The sequence below is a fragment of the Oenanthe melanoleuca genome, chromosome 12 (assembly GCF_029582105.1).
Source record: "Oenanthe melanoleuca isolate GR-GAL-2019-014 chromosome 12, OMel1.0, whole genome shotgun sequence".
NCBI classification, from domain to species: domain Eukaryota; kingdom Metazoa; phylum Chordata; class Aves; order Passeriformes; family Muscicapidae; genus Oenanthe; species Oenanthe melanoleuca.
This window is the reverse complement of record NC_079346.1, coordinates 7,451,333-7,464,236: the sequence shown is the minus strand read 5'-3', so window position 1 is coordinate 7,464,236 and position 12,904 is coordinate 7,451,333. Positions and strand designations below refer to the sequence as shown.

Sequence of the window (12,904 nt, the reverse complement as noted above, 5' to 3'; positions counted from 1 at the left end):
CAACTGCATTGCTAATGCTCCAATTGCCAAAGGAAATACTCTAATGATAACTTATGATACTAATGATAAAAGTGTAAAATACATGCTTGGGAAAGGTGAATTATGCCTTCAGAAAAAAACAAACAAACCAACCATTTTAAGAAAGAAACACAAGAAAAACAATGCACATTCAACAACAGAAGTTCAGCACAGTTTTACTACCTGCAGAAATGAAGTTCCATTTGATAAATTTTGTTAAGTCTAGCTACACTACTCAAGGACCTGCCTCAATAATAGAGCATCTTGATCTTGCTTTCTCTCCAGGAGCAAGAAAAATCAGTTCTTGGTTTATGCAAGGCCTGTCAGCATTTCCATGTTTACCACTACTTACAGCTACACCAAACAGCTCTTACCAGCCAGAGGTCTGCTATCTGATTACCAGTTTCCTCCAAAAAGGAAATGAGAAATAGCAAGGAAAAACCACAAGGAAGGAACATTTAGATGACTTTGTCCAGGTTCAGTTTTATACATAGTAAAATATTTTCCCTATTAAATGCCAGAAAATATCAGCCTTGTAACAGAAACATCAAAAAGTACCATTTTCCAAAGTACCTGAGCCAGTTATGTAAGCCTGATTCTTCTTTTGAAGAACCTAATTACCACAAGTCACCAAACTCTATGTCTAATAATGCAGATAGCAGGACTCAGAAGACATGCTCAGCTGCATCACCCAAATGTGTAACTGCTTTGTGAAATCTGTTCCTCCATAGTGACAAGGCCTAAGACCTTCCTGGGAAGTTGCTAAGATAGAAAAAGAGGAGAATAACCATGACAGATAGTCTACTAACTCTCTGGATGTCTGTGTGTGGTAAGTTGAGGAAATGCAGAAAAAAGCATCTACAAATATTTACCCAGGGAATAACCACAGAGTAACCACCAAGCAGTAAACTCAGTCTCTCTTACTGTTCTTTAAATTCATGAGATCAAAAAAATAGTTTTACCTTTTTCAAAGTCTAGTCTCTCCCTAAACTGGAACATAAACACTTTAGTCAATTGGGTATATCTTTTTTTACCCTTAAATTTAAGCATTTAGGACATTATTCCCCCATAACAGTAAGAGACAGCTCTAAACAACTTCAGGCTTAAACTAAAAAGCAATGCACCTCAAATCCCAGATTACAAAAATTGAAGAATTAGATAGAGTTGTACTTGCCCAGTATAAAGTTCTTCGTGCTGAACTCTTCAGGACAGGCTTATACTGAGGCTAGCACTGAAACCAATCTGCTCTGCTGGCTCTTTATGTGACTGAAAGCAGATTTACATAGCACAGCTGCTACATCACACCTGAAATCACACCTTTAATGCAGACCTGACACTTCCAACTGAATGTTGTTGGTCAGCTTCAAATAATCACACTGATAAACCTGAAACTGAAAAGGTTTGGTTTAAAAGATTTAGTGCCTTATCTTTTAATATATTTTTTTCTATTTTTTTTTCCATAGAAAAGAGTATTTTCACAGGAGGTTGATCAAGCTTCTATGGTTTTAGGCCAATTTGCAAGTTCTTTGGCCTATACTATTCATCAAGGCATTTATATTATAATGATTCACTCATCTCACCTGTCTTCTCTTACAAGAGTGAAATTGAATACATTAGTATCAGAATAATTAAATAACATGAAACACGATGCAAGTTTTCTTACTGAAACATTTAAAGCAATTTCTCATTAGGCCAGGGTCAGGAGAAGATGAAAATTAGAGTCAAATTAGCTCAATTAACCAAAATATAGGAGTAGCAGCTGATTTAAATTAGTATATTACAACTACCAAAACAAGGGGCAATGAGAACACACTTTTGTATCCTGTGTAAAGAAAATACTGTAGGTGAGGGGAAAACAAAGAAAAAATGTAAAAATACCTTTGATAATCAAAAGCTTCATACTTCTCTCTCGCACAGAATATTCAGCAAATTACGTTTGCTTCTCTATAATAATTTCATCCCTAACAAGATCAGAGAAAATGATTTATTCCACCCCCAGTCTTCCTACATTTGTACGTCATCCTAGGGGACACTGACTTTCTGAACACCGAATTGCTTTTGGCCATCTGATATTATATTACTGCAGTCTTCTGCAGAAGGAGCCAGAAAAGGAAAAAAAAAAGGGAGAAAAATAATTACATTAATCTGGGAATCAAAGTTTATTGACTTTCCCTTGAGCTATAATACCAAAAAGCTGATTACAGAAGTTGTCAACTTATTTAATGATACCACCAACTTCTCTCTGAACTCATCAAAATATCTTCTGAAAAAATTCTCAGACGTTTTTCAAGTAGAGTAATACATGATTAACTCTACTTCATTTTACTGAAGATAACTGTATCTTGCCTCTGCTCCTTCCACCTCTTTGTGTCTGTCAAAACACTAAAAACATTATCATTGTAATAAAATAACTCCAGGATGCTCTGAATTTTTGCATTCACAAGCTAACCAATACCTAATTTTCATATCCCAAGTACAACCTACTTATTCTAAAAAACCTAGGGAAAGCTTTGACTAGAATACAGCTCTAATAAAAGTGAACATCTCATCCCCACCCATGGCAGCTTGCTCTAAGAACTCAAGTTCAAAACATGGTATTCTGCAGTATGGACACTCTAGTGGACAGAGATTCCATAGACCATTATGAGTTTTTAAGTTTTCATTCAGACTGACCCTTCCCACGAAAGAGGGCTGCCTTTACCTGTATTTATTCCAAAAGTTCTCTTTGAGACTGTTAATGCATCTTCCTCATTTGGAGAGCAGATGTCTCTCACAACACTTTTTCTCCTAGGCCAAAGGTCAACAGGAATGTTATCCTTCCCTCACTTTTACAAAATGAGTTTGTTGTACAATATGCACAGGGAAATACTTAATTAGACAGTTGATAATGAGAAAAAATGACCAGAGCTGTCTTCTTTAGCTTTTCCATCAGGGTCAGCAGTGCAACAGAAGGTATCACTCTAGCAAAAAATTTGTCCTTGTATCATTTACAATACAGCTTTTTCAAAACACACGGGGGGAAAATACAATACAACTGTTGTCAAATTTTCTGAAGACTAACAAAGCCAGGAAGTACTTAATTAGTTCAAGGAAGCTGTAGCTTCACATTCTTTCAATACAACTGTGAGCACTGTATGCAGTATTTACAGTAAACCTCTTCTGAACAACATCCAATTAGAAGACCCACAAAATATAGCGAACAAAATAGAGTTTAAAGGAAAAATGTTATTTCTTTAGAAGCAAATGCTCCTTCAGCAAGATCTCCCTTAATCAATCTGTTTCTTTAATTCACATGAAGTAGATGAATCAAGTTCATTGGTTTCATTACCTGGTGATTGAACAAAGGTATTTATGCTGGAACACTCCTGCCAACACACGATACACCTGCACGTCTGTAACAATTACCATGGTTTAGTCACAGCAGGTAAAAGCCTTTCATGTTGCAGTGAACAGGCCCTTTGATACTCACCCACAGTCAAACACTGCATATGAGATCACTCTGCAACAGAAAACTGCTGTGAAAGTTTGGCTTGAACACAAGACTGTTCAAGAACACTGTTCAAACAGGACATCATGACATGACAGATCAGAAGAAACAGCTTTCAATAAAAGGCAGACAGGGCATGCTGCTTACCTTGTGCAAGGTGATTTGTTCTGTAGCATTAGAAGGGACAACATCAGACAGAGCCAGCAACCTACACAACTGAATTTGTGTCAGTGCCTCCCATGACAAGAACAATCTCTTACATTTAGGCATCTGTCAGTCCTGTGAGGGGAAGCTAAGATATGCCCAGGGAGCAATACTCAGTAAATAGGACCAAAGTTCTGTACATTTCGAATGTGCAATCTGGTTGGCTTAAATTAGCTTTTTGCCAGGTAAGAAAAAAAAGGGGGGAAAAAAATCAGTTTCTAAAAAGATGGAAAAAAATGCATTCTAATACTCTTCAATTAAATTAGAATTCTCTATTCATCACTAAATCTTTATTCTTATGAGTCTTTAAACACATAATAAATAGGCAAGTTCTTTTTAGGACCTTTCAGCATTGTCCAGGCTTGGAAGTCAGCAAAGATTTTCCTGGAAGAAATTCAGTTTGCAGGACTGTTCAAACTGACAGCAGCAGTGATTAGCATTACTACAGCATTAACTAGAGGAATGTACCAAAACAAATGTTTATAAAGTATTGACTTGAATAGCATAAAACATAATAGGTTCAGATTACTGATGTCTTATTCAACATCTCATTTTCATTATAAGGATAAGTAGCTTTACCTACCTGCAGGTTAACAGGTTTGCCTATTATTTTAAACTGCACTTGTGAATTATAGTATGGATTTATGCTCCTCATGCAGAATACAGAATGCTGACACTGGAAAAAAAGAATCAATTGGTTACTGCTGCTTCTCTGTTCTAACCATTAGTACCAACACTTGAAAGGCCATAAAGACTACAACATTTCATAACAAGAATGTGGCCAAAAGTCATCCTCACTTTGTGGCACTGAACCCAAGTTTGGCATAGTGAAGCCACTCCTGAGCACCAACACAGATTCTCAGGGCTGAGACTGACACCAGACACGGTATTCCATGAGAGCAGCTGGAACAAACAGATTATTTTCTACCTTTCAGTAGCATTTCAGAAGCTTATCCTCAGAAGTGTTTTCAATAAAACAATAAATACATGCCACTTTGGGATCTGCTTTTGCTCACAAGACAACTGAATGGATCAAACTTTAGTTTTGTGTTTACCCTGAGGCTACATGAACTGGAGGTGTTTGAATGTGTCAAGTTTTTCTGTTAAGTATTCAAAGCTCTTTGCTAAATCTTCTCGGTGACTTCAACTCTCTGCAACTGCCTTTGAGTACCTTTAAATAAGCAATTCCCTAAAACCATATTTCAGTCTTGCTGCTCTCACAAAGAGCATGGGCTCTCTTTTTAATAGTTAAAAGTGTACAGTAAAGCCTTGGATATGTAGATTTCATTCATGGACAATTTTAAGGCATATTAAAAAAATAAAATCCCTCCACTTTCTTCAAGTACCTTATTAAATACAAACCCTTCCTGTGCAATATATATGCAGCATGCTGTACAAAGACAATGCTGTTTGCAGTGCCAAATAACACACACTTACCCAGACCAAGTTTTTTATTACTGATATTCTTTTTATAAAAGTTGAGCCAAGAGCTTTAATTGAATGATTAAAGTTTAATCTCTTACCAACTATGATTAAGTAGAGTTCCTCTAACTGTAATCTGAGCATCGTTCTTCCATTATTGCCCAGCAGCTACAGCTTCAAGACACACAGTATAGAGAATTCTGTTGCACATTACACTTTAACCAAGAGCATCAAGCATAATACATTTTTCATGTTTAGCCCAGTGAACAAGCCTTTTTCCCAAGACTGAGAAGTTAGCCTTTAACAACAGCAACCCAAGGCAAAAGGATTATGAGAAATATATTGGCATTTCCAACAGGCTTTAAAGCAATCTAATTAGGTAGCCACACAGTATGTTTTGTGAGAAAACCAGCAACATAATAACTTCATTGTCATCAGAAACAAAATGAAAAGCTCATGCTAGCAGTGAAACGCTATGTTTTCCTCTGCCATCTGTCAATATCTCATTGGGTTGACAGACTGTCTACCAAATAGCTAAAGAAATATCTGCCCTATTTCAGACAGACTGTCTACCAAATAGCTAAAGAAATACCTGCCCTATTTCAGGCTTAGAACTACAGTGAGAGGCTCTCAGATTTAAGCACCACCTTCCAAAAGAAAAGGATTCAAGACCCCTTAAATCCAGAATTTCAACTTTACAATGAAGTAATATTTTGCATAACATTTATGATTAAATAAAAAAAGATTCATTGATACAACAGAATATGTTAGTTATCCTCACTTAAAACTTGAAGAACATATTATTACAAAAACTGTGTTTGTAGATTTACTAATCAATTACAGGTAGTAGTTTAAAACACCACTAAACCACTTTGAGGAAAGTGAGCTGAACACTTTACCCACAATTACACCCTGTGAATGTTTGTTACTTTGTTTTGAACCTTACCTACAACTGCTTCCTTTTCACTCCCTTTCTCAACCATACATCTTACGGACATCCACAAAGCAAAACCACTGCAAATAGACAAATGTTCAGTTAATGTAATGATTTAACTTACTGTACTGTGCTAAAGTATTTATTTTCCTTCCCCATCTTTCAAAGAACACTGTTTACAGAGTGAAAACCTACTTTCCCCTCAAGCACTCCATTTTAGGAGTGTTTTGCTCTTGTCCAAGTTATTTAAAACTGTGTACTTGTTATCAATTCAGAGCAAAGCTCCCATTGATGCCCTTTCTAATACTGCTATAGTTACCATTTAAAGCCCAAATGCAGCATTGCTTTGTTTCATCTGCTAAATGATGTGCCAGCATTTCAACAATTTATCCTTAAACAAAGAGCTTCAGAGAAACAGCTGCTTAATAGTAAAAAAATAAGCAAAATAAGTTCAAAAATAAAAACTATTTAAGTACAGTATAGTATTCTAATTCAACACAGAAAAAAGTTCCTTTACGTTCTCATTTCTGAGAAAACAGATCAGAGACAACAAAAAATACAGGGTTTATATCAATTTAAAATATGAAAGGCAATCCTTGATTATCAGCATCACATCCAGTCCTTACTTTATTCCCCAGGTCTTAGTAAAAGAATAAAAAGATTTTTCTCCCCTTCCCAGGAAATAGATTAGGTAGGCATGACATTTTCCCACTTCACCGTTGTATGTGGTAATAAGCTTTCCTTTTGTAGCATTTATGAATTCAAACAGTGCTGGGGTTAAGCTGGAGCAAAGCAATTTGGCATGCTTGCATCTGCTTTTATCAGGGAAAGGAAAAGCAATCCATGAGGTCTGGACTGACCTTAAAGCACAAGTATTTATTTGGAGATTCTAAGGGCTTACCAATTGCATTTGGTAAGAGGGAACTTAAATTTGATCACACTCACACCCAATGTCACCTTAATTCAGGCAATCACCTTTCAGTTCTTCTGCGGGCCAATCACATAATTGGTATTCTGCTACCACAAATATTGTCTTTAAAAAGGACACATTACCTACACACTCCCATTCTACCATGCTGCTCCCAGGTTTCCAAAGTCAGCTACTCCCAAAATTCAGACAACTTTAAAAAATTAAGTCTATGTTGGTCAATGCAATTATATTTTCAAAGTGTATCTATATAACCTTCTGATACCTCTGATATACAATGGTCCCAGAAAAATATTATTTTGTCTTAAAAATCTCAGACATATGAAAGAGCTGGTTTGGAAAACAAGTCTTCACTGCTTTTACTAAGCTATTTCTCAATGAAATAAAAATGCATTCAGGGAACAACACTACTTCCTCTAGGAACTTGACACTCCTGTTTTGTTTCAAGGCAAGATTGCTCCAGCTCTTTTGTGAAATCTGAGAAACTTTCAGTGTTTCCAACTCTCCTGTCCACAATAAATTAAAAGAAATGCATTAGAAACAATTAGTGGGGAAACATTTATTGCCTCTCAATGACAAACGTACTTGATCAAATTCAGATGCACTTCAGTGCAAGCAGTAAAACAATGTGAATACATAGTGTGCTGCTTTGCAAATGGAACACTTCCATCTTACCACCTAATAAATAGTACTGTTATTGCCAGGTAGTGATGTGTCAGTGATTAAGGGGGTTTTTTTTCCCTTTATTCATTCTTCCTCCACCTGGAAAATCTGAGACTATTTTAAAACTGACAGGACATAGAATTAATTCTCAATTACTCAATAAGCAAGCATCACATTTCATACATTCTAGGTACACCAGCATCCTATATTCAAATACAGAATGTGCAGATGTGGAGCTTAGGGACATGGTTTAGTGGCAGTGCTTGGCTAATGGTGGGACTCAGTGATCTTAAAGGTCTTGCCAGCCTAAATAATTCTAAATATACATTCCACATTATAAAAATTGCCAACAAGAAAGAGAACTGCTGATTACTTGAACTGAGCATAGAATTACAGAAGGAAAGACCCTTTCTTCTCTAACTTGCCTTCAGAGCACCTGTTTTCTGTGACTGGAGCCAGACTAATATCAGCTCAAATACAAACATGCCCAGAGAATCAGGAATTCAAGCCACATGTTCTCACAAAAAGATAAATTGATTCAGTTCACCAGGGCTGCTCAGGGCTCAAAGGCAAAGCAATCAGGCTCTCAACGAGACACAGAGATCACCACATGCGATTCCATTACAGCCAAGGACAAGGTTCCACAGTCGAGATGCTCCAGTGCCATTTTCTGCTCACCCAGCCTGTGTGCTTAGCATCCCATGAACACACAAAGGACAGACCTAAACTGCCTCTTCAATACAAAGAAAAGCTGCACGATCCTCTTAATTTGACATCAAACCCAGATCAGTAGCTGATGCTAAGGGGCAAATCATAGCAGCTTGAGTTTAACTCAGAGCTAAAGAGGCGAGACAACAGCTTCAGGACGGAGCTGGCTCGTATTCACCAGCTCACAACAAAGGTGTGGTGAAAATGTGAAATGTGCTCATACTAGGGCAGAATTCATCACCACTTCCTCTCCAGAGAATTTTCCTCCTGCCAGGATCTCTCCAAGGAAAAGCAAGTCTGACAATTAATGCAGGTGACAGCACTTGACAGCAGCTGTGCAGATGTGCCACCTAAAGGACGCAGGCATTGTGAGGGATCGAAGGGACATTTTCACTCTGTTCCCAAATAAAGAACAGGAGAAAGAACTGGATGTGTATTTGTGTGAGTATGAAATGGAAGCCAAATCGATCTAAATTGAGATAATTATAAGGAGATTTTTTGTTTCAAGGTCACCTATGGCAGGCACACAGTTACCATGATAACTTCAGATAAAAAGAGGATTAAACAGATACAAACAGCTGTAAACCTACAGAGTGCTGCTGCCACATACAGAACCCCACTTTCTAGTTTCTCTTAAACGTTTTCCTTTGAAAATACATCTATTCATTAGAAATATTTGTTTGCTCCAGTCTCTTTTTTCTTATATATTTTACTACCTATTAACAGCTCAACTGCCTACATATATTAAAAATCAATGCACTATGTCATAAAAAAAAAATATGATCAGAAAAAAAAAAGCAAACTCACATCACAGCATAGTATACATTTGCTGCTTCTGGGCTATACAAATCTGGTGTTTAACCAGTCTTTAAACAGTTAATCACGGTGATTAACTATTTATAACACTATTTATAAATTCATATCAAATTAAATTTCACTGCACAATGTGACTATCTTGAATTTCTACATCTTTCTTTTATGTTGCAGTCTGGTTTAGTTATCCTGGTTCAACTTTCTGAAAGTAAAAGAAAAAGGTGAAGTGAAAAATGAAAAGATGAAGTTGAAACAAATATAAGTTTATGGAATATCTGAATCTCAGCAAAATAGCTTATTGATGAAAATGGGTCTCTGTCAGGCTGCCTGATGTAATATCCAGTCTCTTTTCAGAAAAAAAACACCCTCTTTCTACTTTAGCTATTAATCAAAGAACAATTAAGTTACACATTTATGAGCAAGTACAGAATGCTGAACTATCTTCAAAGACTAAAGTTATTGTGATATCATATACACAAATTACTATTATGCTCCGCTACCAAAATTTTAGGTATTTATCCACTCAATGTACAGTAAAAAATCCACAGTTATGCAGCCTTATCTATCTTAATTTCCTGATTTCCATAGAAATCCTTGAAGCATACCACTACATAAGCAAGCCTCATGCAAATTCAGAAGAACCATTAAAAAGTCCCTTTCAATTTTCTTGTTTTTCTCACCTGGCACTATTAATCTAGGGAGAGGAAGCAGGACCAGTGCATTTATTTTTAAATACACTGGCATTAATCTTTGCAAACATAACTACACCAGCACAACTTAATCATTGTGAACAAAGCAGAAGTCAGCATTTATTCTCTAAGATTTGGAGACCCTCAGCATATCAACTTTCTTTACAGTTTTCCTCTATCACTCAGCTTTTGTCTGATAGGGAAGCCAGGTGGCTAAAGAAGTTGTCCAGTCAGCTTTATCTTTAAAGTCTGCAGACAGATCTGCAAATGTAACACAAAGGGTGTAAGGCAATGCTTGCCACTGCAATGTAAGGAATACACTTCCCTTTAGAGTATCCTCTTTCTGTAATTCGAGACTACAAAGGGATAATAAATATATACAGCAGTGTTTGGCCAATACATTCATAATCATGTTTATTTTGTACAGCTACTACTGAATGAAAAAAAAATGACACAATTCTTTGGTCACTAACGCTGAACTCATCCAGCAGTCCTGTACATGGAGAGGGGAGCCAAGGCTGAAGCAATTTTGGCCAGTCCCAATTTCCTCTGAAGTTAAAAGGGGCTGCCCCACACATCCGCAAGACAACTCAACACAGACAAAAGATCTATTTGTACCAACCCAAGTTTAATCTGGAGGATGATTAGCAAACAAGTAGAATTAACTAAGGAAGGAAGTGGACACTTCATCTCTCTCAGACTCCTCAAACAAAGACAAGCTTTCCAGCAGATCCACTTCAGCCAAGCACATCACCTGCCTCCATCAGGGAGAGACATTTACATTCCCCACGTGGGAGATCCAAATAAACACGTCACTGATCTCTTCTGATCCCTACTACTATGAACCTCTATCATCCTTGTAGTCCTAGATACATTTTTTATCTATGTTTAGCACAAAAAGAAACATGAATTTTTTTTAGTTTTTCCTTCAGTTTTCCTGGAAAAATTGACCGAGAATTACATCTTGTCTGCACCTCATTACTACTCAAAAAACACCTCCCACTTCTACCCTCTTTCCTCTTTAACTTTGAGAATTGTACCTAAATTATAATGATTCTTCAAATTTTTAAGACTAGCAAGAGCTGGCTGCATAAGGAGTAAGATACTCATTCCAACAAAAACAGCTCAAGTCAAGGAACAAAGCTGCATATCTTTTAGCTAGGAACTTCAGAGTTAGGAGCACAGATTTCAGGTGCTTTTGTCTTCTTTCAGCATTTCTAAATGCTGAAAACATTTAGAGGGATTTTAAGTGTGCCTCCATACATTACATATGCATGTTTTTATCAGCATGCATTTGGGTTATTCCCTCAGAAATCCCTCATGTCTGCCCACAGAAAATCTGATTCAGGTTCCAGAGGTTTTACTGGAAAAAGGAAAACAATGTATGAAATACATTCTATATTTTATGGGTTTATATACATTTATATATTTTCTGACAAAAGCAGCAGCTTTCTGCTGTTTAAAATGTTCTTGTTCACTTACATTTTACTTCTGAGCTTGTTTTGGATATTCTTCATCTGTGACATTGCTATTGATTTATTCTGGTCAGAAATCACAGGATTTATTTCCATTGAGCAAACCAGTGGGTTTTCGCAATGAATTATCATCAGCTTCTTTTTTTCTATTTTTTTTCCTTTTTTGTTTTTTTTTTTCCTAAGGAGGCCAACAACTACTGGTTGTCCCAACAAACTGCACTCTGAGAAGCTCATTACATACTCATTTTGGTTGTGTCACGCTCTCAATGATTATACAGTGTCTAAGTGCTGTCTATAATGACTAGGAAACAGAATTCAGCTGAACATCTTTATCTAATTTTTCAAATCTAGAACATTATGTCCCATTTCACTTTTGTGGGACTTATTACAAACTTCTTCCAAGCAGGTCTCAGGTACAAGCCTCATGTTTTTCTTTGTTTTTTTCTTTCTATAGCTCTCTAAGCCACTCCCAGAACTGATCAGATAGAATGGCTTCAGTCGTTGTTGAGCTTTACAAAAGTCATATTGATTGCATCTCCCAAAGGCACATTGTCATCATTTTACCACTGATGGGGTTATGGACAGACACACACTTTGACATTCCCCTTAGATGTGATAAATGCAATCCTCATTTTCTCAGATCTTGTGCAATTCACCACAAATCCATCGATCACCACAGAGTGACCCTTTCTATTCCACTGAAGCTGTGAAACCCAAAGATATAAATATCTTCCTAATTCATACATATGCCATATATTTCATAGTCTTATTTTTCATTAGATTGGGGTGATTCAGCTCATCATTTCCATGATGAAAATACCAACTGGTGCATCCCTTTTGAATAATGTTGTACAGCATCACTCTGAATAGAACATTATTAACAGGCTTCTCCCCCACTATAATCTATCTCATTTTTGAATACCAGAGGGCATTCCTGACATGTGCCACATGTGAATCATTGGTGATTGTTACAAGCTGAGGTTTTATTTGAAAATTTTACTCTAATAAAAGCATTCTTTAAACTATACATAACAGGCTAGAAAAATCTCTTCCTATGCTTCACATAGGAAAAGCCACTAATCAGCATTTACTAAGCATTATGGTTTGTGCATCTTTTGCCAATATTCCCAAAACAAGTAAAAATTGGTCACTGCAAGAATAAAGCAGCCAAGTCAGCCACATATGAACTTCAAAGAGCAACTGGCACAAACTCAGTGCCCTAACACTGCTCCTATCACAGAACCACAAAGAGTGAAGAGATTATGGTGAGATTTGGCCTAGGGTACAAAATTCTAGATGCACTATTTTGGGAAAATACAATAAAATCTCAATAAAGGTTTGAACACTTCAAATGCTAAGTGCTTGTGATAAAACCAGACGCCTGTCAGTGCCCTACAGAATTATGAAACTGTTCTTAGTTTTGGGTCTTAAATATACAATTAAAAGCTTTCCATCTCTCATTTCAGATAAGAAAATTGCAATCCTTCTTTGGAAATTAACTTTCCATCTAGTTCCTTGAAATTTTTTTTTTTAATTATTATTTTTGAACCATGTCATTTAATT

General features: G+C 36.5%; 1 protein-coding gene across 5 annotated transcripts in view; it reads right to left on the bottom strand.

The window, feature by feature from the left end:
* The window catches only part of FHIT (fragile histidine triad diadenosine triphosphatase), a 518,320-nt gene that overhangs the window by 488,849 nt on the left and 16,567 nt on the right, over positions 1 to 12,904 (bottom strand). For 2 of the 5 annotated variants that reach the window (XM_056501686.1, XM_056501687.1), the window contains exons 1-2: positions 6,078 to 6,145; positions 4,293 to 4,385 (exon numbers count right to left, since the gene is read on the bottom strand). The exons of 2 other annotated variants lie outside the window; for them this stretch is intronic. The gene's annotated coding sequence lies outside the window, so the exon portion shown is untranslated. Of the gene's footprint in view, positions 1 to 4,292; positions 4,386 to 6,077; positions 6,146 to 12,904 lie in introns of those variants that run through there. One more of the 5 variants, XM_056501684.1, reaches the window with a different exon arrangement.